At 39.6% G+C, this 19,318-nt stretch overlaps 1 non-coding gene across 1 annotated transcript; it reads left to right on the top strand.

Annotated features, from left to right (window-relative positions):
* The first annotated feature begins 14,831 nt into the window (after window positions 1–14,831).
* LOC148554990 (small nucleolar RNA R71) lies at window positions 14,832–14,938 on the top strand. The gene has a single exon (XR_015888212.1). It is a non-coding gene; the product is annotated as a small nucleolar RNA R71 (small nucleolar RNA).
* The last annotated feature ends 4,380 nt before the right edge of the window (window positions 14,939–19,318 follow it).

The raw sequence follows: 19,318 nt of genomic DNA, 5'->3' as shown, positions 1-19,318 counted from the left end.
GATCCCAATTCCTATGCCTAGCCAAGAGTTCCTTTTATTATTCATATTTAAAACCCAAAAATCCCAATTGCTTGATTCTTGTTATAGTTAATTTAGCTGTTCACTTAGCCTTAGAATAGAAGTAGCTTTATTGTTATCTTGTTAGAGTGCATTTACTTATACTTTTCTTTAATTGCCTTGATTTAATTTCTTGCACTTCAAGATTTCTTGCATGTTAAGCTTTAGTAGTTTAAATTCTTGTTTATGACTCCCAACCCCGGAATTCTAACCAATATTGATGCACATGTTTGCCCATTCTCTTGAGGACGACCCGAGACCAATACTCTCGGTTACTTTTTATTGGGGTTGAACTTTGTGACAACCATATCAAAATTTGACCGATAGGATTTTATGTTGGTCTAGGACTATTCTATGACAATAACATTGATTTTCTATTGATGAAAATTCTAGACCGACCATAATCTTACCATCACAAATCAATAAGGAAAAGTAAAGGAAACTAAATCAAAACAAGTAATTAAACCTAAATCTAATATGAAATAGACTAAGAATCCTAATTTCTAGAGAGAAGAGGGAGCTTCTCTCTCTAGAACTAACCTAAGGCATACTTCCTATACTATCTAATTGCTCCCCCTTTGTCCAATCTTGAATTCTGCATCAAATAGCCTCCGAAATGAGTTGGATTTGGGTCTGGAAAGCTCAGAAATCACCCCCAGCATATTCACTTTAATGAGGTCACATGATCAGCATCACACGTGCGCGTGGGTGACGCGTGGGGATGCGTGTGCGTGGCCATTAATGTCCTCCTCATGTGCACGCATGGATGACATGTGCGCGTGGCCTTCAATTGAGCAAATTCTCATTTCTTCATGAATTCTCCACTTTGCATACTTTTCTCTTTACCTCTTCCATCCAATCCTTGCCTTATGAACCTGAAATCACTCAACAAACATATCAAGGCATCGAATGGAATTAAAATGAATTAGATTTAGCTATTTTAAGGCCTAAAAATATGTTTTCACACTTAAGCATAAATTTAGGGAGAATTACAAAACCATGCTATTTCATTGAATAAATGTGAGATAAGTTGATAAAATTCCCTAAATTTAACACAAGATAAACCACAAAATTGGGGTTTATCAAACCTCCCCACACTTAAACCAAGCATGTCCTCATGCTAAACTCAAGAAAGAGACAAAGGGTATCAACATTTATTCAATGTAACTATCTAAATGCAATCTATCTAAATGTAACCTATCTACATGCATGCAACTACTTGGTCAAAATAAATCAATTTTCCAAAATACATATATAAACACAAGGGCTAGAGGTATTAACAACCAAGTCAAATCCACAATTGAATTGAGTTATTGAAAAGATTTTACAAACTTGCAAGAAAAGAGATGATCATAGGTGAAAACATGTAATTGAGTAATCGAACCCTCACCAGATGTGTATCCGCTCTAGTTGCTCAAGTGTATAGGGTTGATTCACTCAATTCTCCTCTAATCATGCTTTCTAAGATTTGTTTTTCCTCTAACAATCAACAATTATTCAATGCATGCATACAAATACCATGAGGACTTATCCATAGGTTGTAATGGGGCTAGGGTCAAGGTAAGATTGTATTTGGTCAAGTGGACTAGAATTCGAATCTTTGACTAAACTTCCCACCTAACCTACAACCTATTTAATTCTAATGCAAATCTAACTACACATTCTTCACTTTTTTATACATACTCATGCATTCTTTTTTTTTTTATCACAACACATATGTATTGATTATTATTGAACTTCACTTTGGAGCATTTTGTCCCCTTTTTATTTCTTTCTTTTTCTATTTTTTATTTTATTTTTTTCTTTTTCTTTTTCTTTTGTTTTTTCTCTTTTTATTTTTGATGAATTATATACAAAGGTACCAATGCATATGGCTTAAACATTTAATGCATGAGTATATACCCAATTCCCAAAATTTTTAACAAAACTACCAAAAATACACTTTTATCTCTACCCAGTGTTCCCAACTCTCCCACAATTAAATGATAAACACTCTCACTAGCCTAAGCTAATCAAAGATCCAAACAAGGGACATTTATTATTTTTCGCTTTAAGGCTAGTAATGTGCTAAAATTAAAAACAAATGGGGTTTAGCATAGGCTCAAAATTGGCTAACAATGGTAGATAAAAAGTAAGGCTATTTGGGTAACTGAGCTATTTGAAACGATGGCCTCAATCATATAAATATCTTCATACATAAAATAATGGACATAAAGAATCAAACAAATCAAAGATTACAATCATAGAAAGAGAATAATACACACAAGAATGAAAATAGTGGTTATATGATATAACCACACAATTAGGCTCAAAACTCACATGCTTATGTGTTCTTAGCTTAAAAACATGTTCCACAATATATAATTCAAGTAAGTTCGATAAATTTTTTTACTCAACTCAATTGGGGTGCCCTATAGATACATTTCTTGGAAAATTTTATTATTTTGACTAAGCTTATTATATATATATATGAAAAATAAGAAAATGAAACAAAAAATCCTAGAAGACCTAAAAATGAAATGTGAAAAGTGTTTGGATTAGAAATTTGTCACCCAAAAATGGCTGATCGGTCGGACGACCTCCCCATACTTAAAAGTTTGCACCGTCCTTGGTGCATCAAAGATGAGCAAGGGGGTTTGGCGACTTTTCGAATTGCCACCTTCAGCTAGTGGATTAACCGGTTGCTGTGTGTTCTTTCTCCTGCTTCTATTTTAGCTTATGATAACTCACCCATGAAAAATAGAAAATAGCAGAGTAAGATGAGAGAATGCAAAAGCAAGGAAGCATATATTGTTGGAATGAGGTAAGAACCACTAGAATAGAGTTAGTGAATTAGTGTGACATTAAGGAAGAGTAGTGTGTGAGTTCTAAGTTGCATGCGGTTTAGAACACACATACTAGCATAGAAAGTTTTATCACCACCACAAAAAAAAAAAAAGTATGCACTTCACTCATTCTAGTGTGCTTGAGATACTTCAAAGAAAACTTGTATGTTAAGACAACCAAACAAGTAGTGAAGAAGCATGAAAGCATTCAAGCAAAATTAAGTGATTGTGAAATAGAATGAATGGACATTGATTGATGTGCAAAGAAGCTTAATGAACAAAGGAACAATGAAAATCACACATCAATCAATGACACACTTTGAATTTTGGCTCACATCACCTAGTGGACATAAAATGGGAAACATTGTTGCTATGCAATGTAGTTAGATGTGAAAATCAATCAGATAGCAAGCATGGTCCATATGACTTGAGAATTTCATAAAGATGTCCCAAGGTGAACTTACAATCCAATTCACAATTGAAGCATTATGCCAAAATGAATTGTTTCAAATATGTGTATAGCACATAAGTAAACAATTAATGGTTAACATGTCATTAAAGCATAAGCATAACATATGGATGCATATGATCAAGAAACACAATGCATTATGATAATGCACAACATCCATCAAGGAATTGCCTAGTCAAAGAAAAGAATTCAAATCACCTGGTAGCCAAATCATGTAATTCAAAATATCTAGAATGCTTGAAGGCAATGTCAAAAGTACTTGGTATTCACAAATGTTAAGCATGAAGAACTAGAGCCAAGTAACAAAATATAACCTCAATTAAGAACTCCAATAATGATGCTAACATAGCATCCTATTAGTAATCAGCAGCAATAGATAGAAAACAAGATTAATAATCCAACACTTATAATGAAAAACAGAAAAATAAACATAAATCAAACTAACTAACAAACTAAAAGAGATGGTGATAGATGGTGATTGGTAGTGTTGGATGATGGTTGAAGGAGGGAAAGAAAAGAAGAGAAGAGAGAAGAAGGAAAGAAATGGAAAGAAGAGAAGAAAAGAAGTGGGTGAAACAAGGTAGTGGGTCACTCATATACGTCATGTCACGCACACGCGTGGATGGCAGAAGTGAGGTGCGACAGGTACGCATCATCGACGCACACGCGTGATAGTGCAGAGAGACAGATGACACGTACCCGTGGGTCAAAATTGTGCTAGACGCACAATTTCAGCACCCTACCCACGCAACTCTCTGGTTTTTGTACTGGACCTGATGAAAATTTTGAAGTGTCACGCGTACGCGTGGGCGAGATGTTCGCGTGAGGGGTTGAAATTCTTGGGGTCACCGTACGCGTGGGTGACGCGTACGCGTGGCTAAGTGCTCTGTTTCTCAAAATTTTTTAAGTTCTAGCACCAAACCAAGCATTCCAAACCTCCAAACAGCTACCAAAACACCATAAAATCTTATTTAACATACTAGACTACTAAACAAACAAAACTAAACATGAAATTAAACTTATTTTACCAATATTTACAAAAGAAAAAAATAAAAAGAGTTTACCATGGTGGGGTGTCTTCCACCTAGCACTTTTATTTATTGTTCTTAAGTTGGACTTATGGGGAGCTCTAATCAAAGAAGCTTGTGCTTGAATTCATCTTTGAACCTCCACCAATGCTTGGTCTTCCATTGTACCCCAAGATTCTCAATTAATTGCACCAAGTCTTGATGGAGTTCTTCACAAGCTTGGAGCTTCCAAAATTGATCCACATCTTGTAATCCGGGATCCCAAATCTTGTTTTCATACCCATCTTCAAGTTGATCATCATGATGCCATCCGGGTGGTTTAGCCTTGGAATTCTCATTTAGGCACTCAAATACCTTCCTAGATCCATTCGATGTAGCACTACACAACCATTGTACTTAGGCTTTGATAACTCAACCATAGTGAACCTTGAATTGTGATGCCTACGACTAACCAACTCTTTCTTTCTTTCTATTCCTCAAAGAGCTCTAAGTTGGCCATCCGTTTCAAGCGAACCATATTCAAGCGAAATTAGAAAGCTTAGATATAAGAGATTTACCCACTTGAATGGTGTAAAGGATGATTGTATCTTAGGAAGGGGGGCCTCCTCATACTTTGACAATGTGAGGTCTACTCCCTTGTGCTCCTCTTTGGTTACTTCCACCTGTTGACAAGCATCTTCCATGTCCACTTCTTGACAAAGTTCGTCACATTCAACCACTTCCTCATCAAACTCTTCTAGCTCTTCTCCATTATTCATGTCACAACTTGGAGGTAATATGGAACTTATCTCAAATCTACCTCAATTTCAATGGGGCGAAGGTTCCTCAAACCCAAAAGGATCATGTGTTGGTGTGGGATTATCATCAAGATGCGTATTTGTTGCTTGCTCTACTTCTTCCAATTCTTCATCATTCAAGATATGTTTTGGAGGTTGCACACCCTCCTTGACATTGCTTTCAATCTCAATGGAAGAAGGATCAATGGGATCTTTGAGGTGATTTGTTAGTGGGGACAAGAACTCATTAATGATTGAGTCCAATTCTTGATCACCCTCTCCTAATTCTTCAACCACTCCTTCCGACTCAATTGTCTCAACTTCCTCCCATGTTTGCGATTCTTTCTTCAACTCCTCTTCTTCACCTTGATCCTCCAAACTCACTCCCTCACTATGCTCCTTGGTTGATACTCCACATTCGTCAATAGGAGTACTTGGGATGCATGAGCTTAGGTGGGAGGCCATGTGGTTAATGGCTTCCGCCATGGTAGCAACCATGACTTCTAGCTTTTTTAGCTCCTTTTGCTTTTCTTCTTGCCTTTGGATATAAGAGCTAATATTTCTTTGTTGTTCTTGCAAGAAGGTTTGGAGAGTTTCATCCATTGAAGGAGATGGTGGAAGAGAGGGTTCATTGTTTGGGGGAAAGGCTTCATAATTGAAAGGTGGTTCATCTTGGTAAGGGTATGAAGGTGAGGTATATGGAATTGATGGTTCTTGAGAGTATTGATGTTGGAATGGTGGTGACTCTAAGTATGGCTCATATGGTTGTTGTTATGGTGGATATGGGTTAGGATCATATGGAGGTGAATGGTGGTATGGGGCTTGTGAGTATGGTTGTTGAGAACTATGTTGAGGGAAGGGGTCATATACATGTGGTGGTTGTGGTTGACAACCACAATGAGGGTCACCACATCCATTAGGTTGGTTTGCATTAGGGGTTGGATTATACCCAAAAGAAACCGGAGGAGGTTGTTGCCAAGAAGGTTGTCCATAAGCTTGAGACTCCTCCCACCTTTGATTTTCAAATCCTTGATGCACATCCTCATTGAAGCTTCCATTTCCATTTTCTACAATATAGTTTGAACCAAACTCATAGGCAAAGTGATGAGAATTCATAATAGACAAGGAAAACAAAAGCAAAAAACTAAGAAGAGATAAAGAAACAAGAACCTAACTAGTGACTCAAACAAGCAAACAGACAAAGAGCAAACCTATTCACACTATCAACATATATACAATAACCAATAACAAGCACACATTGCAATTTCCCGGCAACGACGCCAAAAACTTGATGTGAAGATTATCGTCGGTTAGGAATTTCACACAAATAATTCCATTGATAGTATAGCTTCCAACCAACAAATAATCCTCAATCAAAGTTTAATTTTTGGTTGCCACAAGTCCAACCCTAATAAAAATAACCGAGAGTATTAGTCCCGGGTTATTCTCCCTAGGAATTACAATCGAGTGCTCAGTTATTGATTATGAGATTCAAGGGGGTTGGGTTGATAAAACTAGAAATTAAAAAGGCAAGAAATGTAAATCAAATAACCAAAGAAAGCAATTACTAAAGAGAGACATTCATGGCAAGGATTTAGAATATAGGCTTTCTATCCTAGTCATTAATCATGATATTACAATTAACAAGAGCTAATCCTATTAAGTCATCTTCAACATCGGAAGAAGGTACAATGTTATCTTCAACATAGGAAAAAAGTCAAATAGGACTAGTTAATCTCAATCGAAAAGTCCTAATCAACTCACTAATTAAATTAGCAAGATATTAGAGTCAATGGAAACAATATTAACTAACAACTCTAGATCACCAACATAAGTTGGGTATTAATGACTCAAAATTACCTAGTTTCTCTTTCCAAGCCAAGAATGCTGATGCACGGAAACTTGTCTCTCAACAATTTTCCTTCGGCAAGTATACCGAATTGTCGTCAAGTAAAAACTCACAATAGAGTGAGGTTGAATCCCACAGGGATGGATTGGTCAAGAAAATTTAATTAGAGGAATGTTCTAGTTGAGCGAAGCAGAATTTGGTTTGAGAGTTGCAGGAAATTAAATGGCGGGAAAGTAAATAGCAGAAAATTTAAATGCTGAAAGTAAAGAGCTGAAAATAAATGACGGAAAGTAAATTGCAGAATCTTAAATGGGAATGGGGAAGATGCTCATAAAAGTAAATTGCAGAAATTAAAGAGAATGGGTAAGATCAGAAATGGGGAATTCATTGGGCTTAGGAGATGTTGCATTCTCCGGATCAAGTTTATTTTCACCTCTTCCTCAATCAATGCGTTCATTGATCTCCTTGGAAATCTTAAGTGATCAAATTACAATTCCTTGTAATTCAATCTCTCAAATCTTGATCAATAGCCAATTTCTTGGTCAATTGCTCATGAGAAGAGATGAAGTATGGTCACTGATTATACCACATGCATTCCCAAATCAAGTGTTGGTAGAATTATAGTCACCATATCCTTCCAACCCCAATTTGGTCCAACATGAGAAAGCATTTCTAGCATGATCTCCTCATTCCTCTTCCAAGGTTCAGAAGAGATCCAAGTATGAATAGCTTCTTTTCCAAGATAACTATCCAATTGGATGAAGATTGAAAGCTTTCTAGTAAAATCAAGAGAAAAGATAGAAGAAGAATAATGAAAACTAATATTGATCCATCAAATTACAACAGATTTCCCTAACCCAATGAAAGGGGGTTTAGTTGTTCATAGCTCTGGAAATGGAAAACAAAGATGGAAGATACATTCTGAAAAATAAACTAGAAATGCAGAGTAAATTATACAGAGAGTAGTTCTCAAATTTTCAACTCCCCAAAAAGCTCCACTTTCTAATTCAAAACTACCCCTATATATACTACTCTTCTGATCTTCTAGTTGGTTTATCAAGTCTTGGATATGGGCCTTTGGATCTTGAGTTTGAAGCAATTATCCTCTTCAGTGGGCTTAACTTTACTTGCAGAGAGAAAGTGTGAAGTAGGCAGGGTATTTAGCTCAGGACGTTAGTGGCGTTAACGTTAAGTGAGATTGTGGGTTTGAGAACGTTAGTGACAATCACCTTTTTCACTAACGTTCCTAACCCAGGGATGATCCACGTTAACTTCAATGTTAGTGGCACCAACGTGACCACTAACGTTGCCTCTAGGTCCTTCGCACACGTTATTGGGACTCACCTTTTCCAATAACGTTGAGAGTCTTCCCTTCCCCCTACGTTAGAGTCCACGTTAACTTAATTAACGTGGCTCTTAACGTAGGCTTGCCAATCCTTCGAGAACGTTAGTGACACTTACCTTTGTCACTAACGTTCCAAGATGCCCCTACTTCCCACGTTAGAATCCACGTTAACTAAGTTAACGTGGCTTCTAACATGGTGATGATAGCCATCTCCAACGTTAGTGACAAAGGTGGGTGTCACTAACGTTGGCTTATCATCCTTTCCTCCACGTTAGCTTCCACGTTAACTAAGTTAACGTGGGAGTTAACGTGGCTCATAGTGGCTCATTGTGGCTCATTCCAACGTTAGTGACAAAGGTGAGTGTCACTAACGTTGGCGATTATTTGCTTTCTCCATGTTAGTTTCCACGTTAACTAAGTTAACGTGGGAGTTAACGTGGCTCAAAGTCGCTTAGTCCAACATTAGTGACAAAGGTGAGTGTCACTAACATTGGCCATTCTTTTGCTTCCCAACGTTAGAGTCCATGTTAACTAAGTTAACGTGGCCCTTAACGTGGCCAATATGAGCTTGGTTCAACGTTAGTGACAAAGGTGAGTATCACTAACGTTGGCTCCACTTTCTTCTTCCACGTTAGAGTTCACGTTAACTTAGTTAACGTGACTCTTAACGTGGGCTATGATGGCTTCGAGGATGTTATTGGCGATTACTTTTCTCATTAACGTTGCAAGCTAGCTCCCATTCCATGTTAGTGGTCACGTTAGTGAGACTAACGTGGCTGCTAACGTGGTTCCTTCTTGCTTCCTTTGTCCTGAAATCAAGCAATAAAGTGCATCAAAGTTCTAATCCACATCATGAGTCATGCATCATCCAATTTGTCAATAAATTCATGCATAATTCTCATGAAATCATGTAAAGTGCACCATGTTTGCTTGAATCAAGATGTAAGTGAAATTCTACCCCAAAACTTGCTTATTTCCTAAGAAAATGCATGAAACTACCCTAAAACAGTAAAGAAAAGGTCAGTGAAACTGGCCAAAATGCCCTGGCATCACAACACCAAACTTAAAGCTTGCTTGTCCCTAAGCAAGTACTGGAACAAGAGAATGACAAGAGAAATGAGTCATTATTGTGGAAGTCATGTCCTTGGTTTTATGGTGGTTTCATGCATAGCAACTTAGGTTCATTCCTTCACTGGCTTTCAGACCTTTATCATGTCCTGGAATACCCACTTGACTGCATCTTATGAAACTTTTATTCATTGATCCTTTTTGTCATTTCAGGGCTTATTTGTGTTCTTAGACTAGGTGCTCTGTGAGGGGGCGACTCTTTAAGATAAGCTTTCAGCCAGCACTCCCGAACCAGTTGGTTCAAGGTGCTAGGTGTTAAGACACCCCTAAGGACTTACTCCCTCAAGTCTCTTTCCCCCATACATACACACCACAGGCACATGGTTTGTTATTTTCTTTTCTTGAGACCTTGGTGTCCAGCACCTCTTTGGGTTACTAAGTGTTCTGTAGCAAGGGTTACTCTTGATAGTGGACTTTCAGCTGATAATCCCGGGTTAGTTAACCCAAGTTACCAAGTGATAAGGCACCCCTAAGAGCTTATTCATCCAAGTAAATCCCTTACACAAGAGCACCACAGACATATCCCTTAAGATTCAAACCCTTGGTGCCTAGCCTTATTTCTTACTCTTTTTCTTTTATTTTTTAACTTTCATTTTTCTTTCCCTCTTTTTTTTATTGGGATCTTGTTATTCAGCTAGTCTTATAGGGTGTGTTTCAAGCATATGATTCAGGACAGATAGTTGCCTTCCCACCTGATTGGTGAACCAACTTAGCTAATCTATTACCACACCACAAAATTAGGAACTTACTCCACAACTTGAACTCCACTCTGGTCTTTGATAACACACATTCTCTTTTTATTTGATTAAAAAGGGGACAAGCATAAAAATAAGCAAGGTACGAATGCAGTGACATGAAGACTAGCAAGCATAGACCTAAGCAATGAAAAACTTAAAGGCATAATTCAAAATCCTAACTACCATGGAACATGTTCTATTTCATACATGATTTTCCTTATTTAAAGCTTGAAAAATATGGATCAAAGAGGGAACTCCACCACCTTTTATTCATACCTAGGGATTGCAGAGTGTAGATTATGCATATGACTAGACATATAGTTTAACTTAGCTTGAGTGTTTATGTTGAACTCCTCCTTATGTAGTTGCCGTCCTTCATTAAGTACACTGAACTCATTGAATGCCTTCGTCTGAGCTAACTGGCATTGGTTGAGTTTTTGAAGGCGCTTATCTTGACGCTCTTGCCTTCCAGACACTTGATTGATGGCTTGAGTGAGCTGGGAATAATGTTCCATTTGCTGTTTCTGCCACTCCCCTTGTTGATTCATCCAATAAGAAAGGAGCTCTTCTTGACGATCCATCCTTTGAGCTTGAATGTGCAGTTGTTGTTCTTGTCCCTCCATATAACTCCTTGCTAGTTCCTCAATGGCTCCATGAATGTGATTCAGGTTTATGTTGGTTGGGTCATAATATTCTCTTTGTTGGTGTTCTTTCTGATGAGACTCTTCTTGGTGAGCTCCTCCTTTTGGTTTTGGCTTTCCTATGTGAGGTCTTCTTTGTTGTTGGGCTGGTGTCACATGAGTTAGACGCTGAAACGTAATTAGCCTCCCAGGATTTAACCAATCTGGGTTGCTATCCTCGAAGACAACCTTGGCCTTCGTGCACAGTCTGAGGATAGTGCTGGGGTACCAAAGCCTGGCACCCAAATCAATCTTCTCAGCTGACTCTTGAATCCCCTCAGCTATAAGTTCATGCACATTGATATCTCCACCTTGTACTAAGGAATGTACCATAGTAGCTCGAGTGACGTTGACCTCAGAATTGTTCGCTGCTGGGAGGATAGATCTCCTCACGAGTTCAAACCATCCCTTGGCTTCAGGGCTGAGGTCTCCTCTCTTGATGAACCTGGGTCTCTTATCCGCATACCTTTCCTAGTCAGCTCCTATAACACATTTGTCATTCACAATTTGTTCGAGTTCATCATCGTCAGGGCTCTTGCTTACTCTTGCTTGATAACCAAGCTCATCAAAATGTGGTGATTTCAACTGAAGAGTTCTTGTTATAGCATTGGGGCTGAAGTCCACCTCTCTCCCTCTTATGTAACTTTTGAAGGTGGGAGCCTTGGTTTTGTCTTTTCTAACCATATTTGCATAGAACTCTTTGATGAGGTTTACATTTATCTTCCCCTCCGGGTTCGTAAGCCTTTGCCAACCCCTTTGTTCAGTCTTCTCTCGAATCTGTGGGCACTCATCCTCGTCAATTTGGAATGTTAACTCAGGCAGTATCTTCTTGAGCTTTATCCGTTCAAATTCGAGTTCATGGAATGCAGTTTTGAATATCTTCTCATCGAAAGGAATGCTCTCCACTGGTTCCTTCCTCTTTTGCCTCTTGGAGCTTGATGATGCCATGAGTTTGAGTTGATGTGTGAAGACGGTGGAAGGTACGGATAGATGAGGAATTCGGTTGGTTAGGACAAGGTGTGATGAAGAGATTTGGATGCCGAAGGTGTGAAGTGTGAGAAATGGGAATTGGAATGTGAAGGGGAAGTACGGACTAGGACTCACTTATATAGGGAAGTGATGAGGGAATGAAAGGTGTGGATTGATGGGGTAATTGTTTGATGGACGGTTGGGGTTTTGCATGGAATGAGCACAAGGATCACCAACTTTATGATGGGGTTGGTTCAGTTTCTAAGTTTGTTCTTCTTCCAATGTTGCATGGCAACCATTCCCAATGCAACCCCCTTGAAGACACGTGTGTGGTATCTTCCTTTTGTGTTATCCGAACCCTTCAATTTCCCCATCAATGCTTCTACAAAATGAAAGAAATGTGATTAAAAACATACTTTTAGAAATTGGTGGCAAAATTAAAAGGTTAAATATATTTTTTTTTGTTTTTGTTTTTAACTAACTAAGTGCTACTCATGAGTGCAAACCAACTGACTAACTCAACATCCATGTATGCAACATTGGCAACACCAAACTTAGTTTGGTGCCATGTGGTGTAAAAGATTTGTTCAAGGCCCCTAAGAGTGACATGATGTGGGTTACATTCATGTTCTCTTAGTGTGCCTTGAACACCAAACTTGTTCCTCACTATATGTTGCACACAATGATTCATTCAAGTGCATATCAAGTTGATTTGAATTTCATGAACCTTGAATTATTAACTATTTTTAAAAGCATGTAAAACATGGGTTGCCTCCCATGAAGCGCTTCTTTAGCGTCACTAGCTTGACGTTCTGCCTTTATCAGGGTGGTTGGTAGTGCTTCAAGTCCTCCCCCCTTGCAGTAAATCTATCTCCATTGGCTTCATCAAGGATCTCCACATGTTCCAAAGAGAGAACTCTGTTGATGGTAAAAACTTTAGGTAGCTGAGATGGGGTGGTGGGGAGATCGGGGGGAATGGTTGGGAAGTAAGCTGAGATTACTTTATCCCCTGGGGAGAAGTCCTCTGTAGGGATCTTCTTGTTCCTCCACCTCCTTGGTACCTTCTTCTTTGTTCCTTTTAATGTTGCCTTGCTCTTTATGACCTCCTCTTCAAAGTAGGTTTTGTTGCTGGTCTCATATAGCTCTGGTGGTTTAGGTTCCTTCTGATTTTTTTTGAGCTGTGACAGCTACTGATTGCCTCGTTCCTCAACTAAGGGGATTCCCAGATGTACTGGTTGTGCTTCAGTACTTGTTTCTTCCTTCAGTATCTCACTGTGATCTTTGCTTGGTTCTTTGTTCTCTTGATCTGTTTCTTGTGAGGGTTTGAAAACATTGAAAGTGAGTTGTTCATCATGAATCCTCAAAATTAGCTCCCCTCGCTCCACATCTATAAGTGCTCTGGATGTAGCTAGGAATGGTCTTCCCAATATGATTGGGTGGAGATGACTCTCTTCCATGTCCAAGATGACAAAGTCTGTGGGCAGGAAGTATTTTCCAACCTTCACCAGCATATTTTCAACCACTCCTACTGCTTGTTTTTGAGTTTTGTCAGCCAGCCTGATAACTACATCTGTGGGTATTATCTGATTGATCTGCAGCTTCTTCACAAGGGATAAAGGCATTAAGTTGATGCTTGCTCCCAAATCGCAGAGTCCTTTATCAAACATTGTTTCTCCTATGGCACAGGGGATGTAGAAACTCCCTGGGTCCTTCCTCTTTGTAGGCAGCTCTGGTTGAATGAGAGCACTGCACTCCTTATTCATCACTATTGTTTGTTCTCCCTTGAGTGAGCTTTTCATGGTCAGCAACTCCTTCATATACTTAATGTATGAGGGCATTTGTTGGAGGGCCTTGATGAATGGTATGTTTACATGGAGAGATGCAAACATGTCAAGAAACCTTGAGTATAGTCTCTTCTCTACACAGCCATTTAGTAATTGGGGGAAAGGGTGCATAGAGTCTCAGCAGCTCCTTCTGTGTCAGCTCCTTCTGTGTAATTGTGGTTTCTTGATGATTCTCCCCCTGCTTTCCTGCCGAAGTATCTTCAGGTTGTTCTAATGGGTTGTTCAGCTCTTCCTCAGTCTCCTTATTACTTATAGTAACCATATTGCAATCTTCCCATCTGACTTTCTTTGCTTCACCTCTCAGATTTTTTTCTGTGTCACTTGGGAAGCTATCAGTAGGTTTGGGAATTTGCTCGGAGAGGTATCCCACTTGAAATTCCAGCCTCTTGATGGTGTCTCCCTGATTCTTGATATTGGCTCGCACCTCCTCCTTGAATACCTTATTATCTTGAATCTCTTTGCATATGCCCTCAAGTATAGTCTCAATTTTGGAGAGTCTATCTTCAGATGATGGTGAGTTGAGAGTGGATGGGTGAGTTGGGTTATTTTGGTTTTGGTATGGATATGGAGAGGTGTTATTAGGGTGGTGTTGATATGATCTCTGTGTGGACTGTTGGTGAGCTGCATGGTTGTTGGGGTTGTGACGTCTCTGATCTTGGCTTTGATCTTGTTGATTTCCCCACCCAAAGTTTAGGTGATTCCTCCAACCAGGGTTGTAGGTCTTGGAGTATGGATCACGGGTCTGCCTGGGTGAGTTTCCAATGTAGTTGGCTTGTTCTTGCTCATCCTCTGCCTCTGCATTCACTCCCTCTTGGGTTGCTGATGAGGTGGTGATTGCTGCTACTTGGTTCCTCTCCATCTTCTTGGTGAGGTCAGCCAGCTCCTTGGTAATAAGCTTGTTTTGGGCCAGCAGTGCATCCACATTGTTTAGCTCCATCGCTCTTCTAGTGTTGCCTCTTTCAGAAGCATAGAAGTAGTCATTCTCAGCTACAGTCTCAATGACATCTATGGCTTCTTCAATGGTCTTCTTCTTGTTCAGAGATCCCCCGGATGAATGGTCTACTGCCTTCTTTGATTCATAAGAAAGGCCTTCATAGAAAATGTGTAGCTGCATCCATTCATTGAACATATCTGGTGGACACCTTCTTGTCAGGTCCTTAAACCTCTCCCATGCTTCATATAGAGTCTCACCATCTTGCTGCCTGAAGGTTTGCACCTCAGCTCTCAGCCTATTGATCCGTTGAGGAGGATAGAATCTTGCCAAGAATTTGTTCACCACATCTTCCCAGGTTGCTAAACTCTCCTTTGGGAAAGATTCTAGCCATTTAGATGCCTTGTCCTTGAGTGAGAAAGAGAACAGAAGTAATCTATAGGTATCAGGATGAACAATTGTTCTGAACAAGGGTGATGAGCTGTGGCTTTAGTTCAAAGTTGTTGGCATGTATAGTTGGCCTTTGGATGCTACTCCCGCAATTTCTTGGGTTTGGATTGATGTACGAACCCAGAACCCTTCTCTCTTGCCCAGCCTGATATGTTGGACCTTCTCGGCCATGGTTGTGAGCCTCTTCTTCATGATGGTTCTCCATATTCTCATCCATATCTGGTTCAAAGTACTCCTCCTTTTCCTCAGCACCAACTACTTTCTTTCCTCTTGCTTCCCTCCTTAATCTAAGGAAGGTCCTCTCAGGTTCAGAATAAAAAGAAGTTGAAGCCCCGCTTCTTCTCCCTGTCATACAACCAACAAGGCACAAGCAAGGAAATAGATGCAGAAAGTAATTTCTACAGAAATACTGTTAGTGTGAGTGATGCAATATATCAAACAGTTAGTGGGTTAGTGGACTGAATTGTAAACAACTAAGAGAATGGGTAGGGGAAGGGGAAGAAAATAATAGAACAGAAAGTAAATTACTCAAATGAGCTTAAATCAAACAAAAGAAAAATGCTCATTCTAGTTATCCTCCAATTTAATCATTGTTGATACAAAATCAATTCCCGGCAATGGCGCCATAAACTTGATGCACGGAAATTTGTCTCTCAACAATTTTCCTTCGGCAAGTATACCGAATTGTCGTCAAGTAAAAATTCACAATAGAGTGAGGTCGAATCCCACAGGGATTGATTGGTCAAGCAATTTTAATTAGAGGAATGTTCTAGTTGAGCGAAGCAGAATTTGGTTTGAGAGTTGCAGGAAATTAAATGGAGGGAAAGTAAATAGCAGAAAATGTAAATGCTAAAAGTAAAGAGCTGAAAATAAATGACGGAAAGTAAATTGCAGAATCTTAAATGGAAATGGGGAAGATGCTCATAAAAGTAAATTGCAGAAATTAAAGAGAATGGGTAAGATCAGAAATGGGGAATTCATTGGGCTTAGGAGATGTTGCATTCTCCGGATCAAGTTCATTTTCATCTCTTCCTCAATCAATGCGTTCATTGATCTCCTTGGTAATCTTAAGTGATCAAATTACAATTCCTTGTAATTCAATCTCTCAAATCTTGATCAATAGCCAATTCCTTGGTCAATTACTCATGAGAAGAGATGAAGTATGGTCACTGATTATACCACATGCATTCCCAAATCAAGTGTTGGTAGAATTATAGTCACCATATCCTTCCAACCCCAATTTGGTCCAACATGAGAAAGTATTTCTAGCATGATCTCTTCATTCCTCTTCCAAGGTTCAGAAGAGATCCAAGTATGAATAGCTTCTTTTCCAAGATAACTATCCAATTGGATGAAGATTGAAAGCTTTCTAGTAAAATCAAGAGAAAAGATAGAAGAAGAATAATGAAAACTAATATTAATCCATCAAATTACAACAGAGCTCTCTAACCCAATGAAAGGGGGTTTAATTGTTCATAGCTCTGGAAATAGAAAACAAAGATGGAAGATACATTCTGAAAAATAAACTAGAAATGCAGAGTAAATTATACAGAGAGTAGTTTTCAAATTTCCAACTCCCCAAAAAGCTCCACTTTCTAATTCAAAACTACCCCTATATATACTACTCTTCTGATCTTCTAGTTGGTTCTTCAAGTCTTGGATATGGGCCTTTGGATCTTGAGTTTGAAGCAGTTATCCTCTTCAGTGGGCTTAGCTTTACTTGCAGAGAGAAAATGTGAAGTAGGCAGGGTATTTAGCTCAGGACGTTAGTGGCGTTAACGTTAAGTGAGAGTGTGGGTTCGAGAACGTTAGTGACAATCACCTTTTTCACTAACGTTCCTAACCCAGGGATGATCCACGTTAACTTCAATGTTAGTGGCACCAACGTGACCACTAACGTTGCCTCTAGGTCCTTCACACACGTTATTGGGACTCACCTTTTCCAATAACGTTGAGAGTCTTCCCTTCCCCCTATGTTAGAGTCCATGTTAACTTAATTAACGTGGCTCTTAACGTAGGCTTGCCAATCCTTCAAGAACATTAGTGACACTTACCTTTGTCACTAACGTTCCAAGATGCCCCTACTTCCCACGTTAGAATCCACATTAACTAAGTTAACGTGGCTTCTAACGTGGTGATGATAGCCATCTCCAACGTTAGTGACAAAGGTGGGTGTCACTAACGTTGGCTTATCATCCTTTCCTCCACGTTAGCTTCCACGTTAACTAAGTTAACGTGGCTCATAGTGGCTCATTGTGGCTCATTCCAACGTTAGTGACAAAGGTGAGTGTCACTAACGTTGGCCATTCTTTTGCTTCCCAACGTTAGAGTCCACGTTAACTAAGTTAACGTGGCCCTTAACGTGGCCAATATGAGCTTGGTCCAACGTTAGTGACAAAGGTGAGTGTCACTAACGTTGGCTCCACTTTCTTCTTCCACGTTAGAGTTCACGTTAACTTAGTTAACGTGACTCTTAACGTGGGCTATGATGGCTTCGAGGACATTATTGGCGATTACTTTTCTCATTAACGTTGCAAGCTAGCTCCTATTCCACGTTAGTGGTCACGTGAGTGAGACTAACGTGGCTGCTAACGTGGTTCCTTCTTGCTTCCTTTGTCCTGAAATCAAGCAATAAAGTGCATCAAAGTTCTAATCCACATCATGAGTCATGCATCATCCAATTTGTCACTAAATTCATGCATAATTCTCATGAAATCATGTAAAGTGCACCATGTTTGCTTGAATCAAGATGTAAGTAAAATTCTACCCCAAAACTTGCTTATTTCCTAAGAAAATGTATAAAACTACCCTAAAACAGTAAAGAAAAGGTCAGTAAAACTGGCCAAAATGCCCTGGGCTCAAAAAGCTACTTGTTCCGAGGGTTACCTGAAACTGTAGGTCGATCTCGGACGAGATCTTCTGTGCTGGTCAGAGATGACGTGTCCGGCTGGTGGGTAACGGTCGGAGCTGTCGTGCTTGACTTGTTGGGCTGGCTGTACTGCTGATCCTTGTTCACCGGAAGGTGGGGGGTACCTGCAAGGGACTCCGATGCTTAAGCTAGCAAGGGTATTAAGCAGATTTTTAGTAGAATCAGAGTATGAGTTATACCTGGGTGCTCCAGTGTATTTATAATGGTGTGGTAGTGACCTTTTTAGATAAGATAAGTTAGTTATCTTATCTTATCTTATCTTATCTTTGAGTGAGGTCATCTTATCTTCTGAGGAACTGCCTTTATCTTTTCTGGGCTTTAGCTGTCTTTAGATTGGGCTGTGTTCCTTCGTTTGGGCCTACTTGGGCCTCTGTGGCATTTTGTCTGAGCTCTTTGTGAAGAAGTCGGACATTGGCCGAGCTCTTTGAGAAGAGGTCGGATAGTCTGATCTGAAGAGGTCGGTCGGCTTGTCGTTAAACATCCCGGGTCGGACAGCTTGACCCAGGGTATGAACAGTGCCCCTGCTTGAGTTCGATCTTTCCGTGAGATCGTGCTTTTCAGAGCTTCGATCTCTTTGGAAGTCATGCTCAAGCATCTGTCTGGCTTGTTTCTTCATTGCTTTGCAATCTTTGTAGATTTTCTAGAGGTTTGGTACTTCACAGTCCAACCTCTTTTGAGTGGTAGTTTGGGTTTTCTACCCTTGCCTTCTCGATCATGCCTTGCTTTAAGTTTGTGTTGACAACCCTCTGCTTTGGCGAAGTTATCCTTGCGGCTTGATATCCGGGCTTTTAGTGACTTGTCCAATGACTTTTTAGTGTTCTTTATATTGAACCTTTTTTAGTCTCGGATGACGTACGTAGCCCTGTTTGAGATTGTACCTTCTTTGAGTGGAGTTGTATCCCTTTTATCTAAGCATATTTGAGCTTTAGGTTTTTTCCCAACCTTTTGGCTTGTTCTTTTTTGAGATCGTGCTTGCGCCTCTTCTTAGCTGACGTTGACCTGTACGATTTTGCCCCTGCTTAAGTTCGGACCTTTCCGTGAGATCGTGCTTTCAGAGCTTTGATCTCTTTGGGGAAGTCGTGCTCAAGCATCTTGACTTTGGTCTATCTTGAGTAGTTTCTCCTTGTGCGAGTCTGGTATTGCCCTTTTTTGTTGAGAGGTCTTTTCAGCTTTCTTCCGACTAGTTTGTCTTCACTGCTCGGGCTTTTTAGTCATAATCCAACAACTTTTTAGGTAGTATTCCGATGGAGAACCTTTTTATAGTTTGTTTGGACGACTTTTTTAGCTCCGTCTTTAAGGCC

Source organism: Arachis ipaensis, chromosome B6, assembly GCF_059453495.1.
Source record: "Arachis ipaensis isolate K30076 ecotype BB chromosome B6, ASM5945349v1, whole genome shotgun sequence".
Taxonomy (NCBI): Eukaryota; Viridiplantae; Streptophyta; class Magnoliopsida; order Fabales; family Fabaceae; genus Arachis; species Arachis ipaensis.
This window is presented reverse-complemented; position numbering and strand designations above follow the sequence as displayed.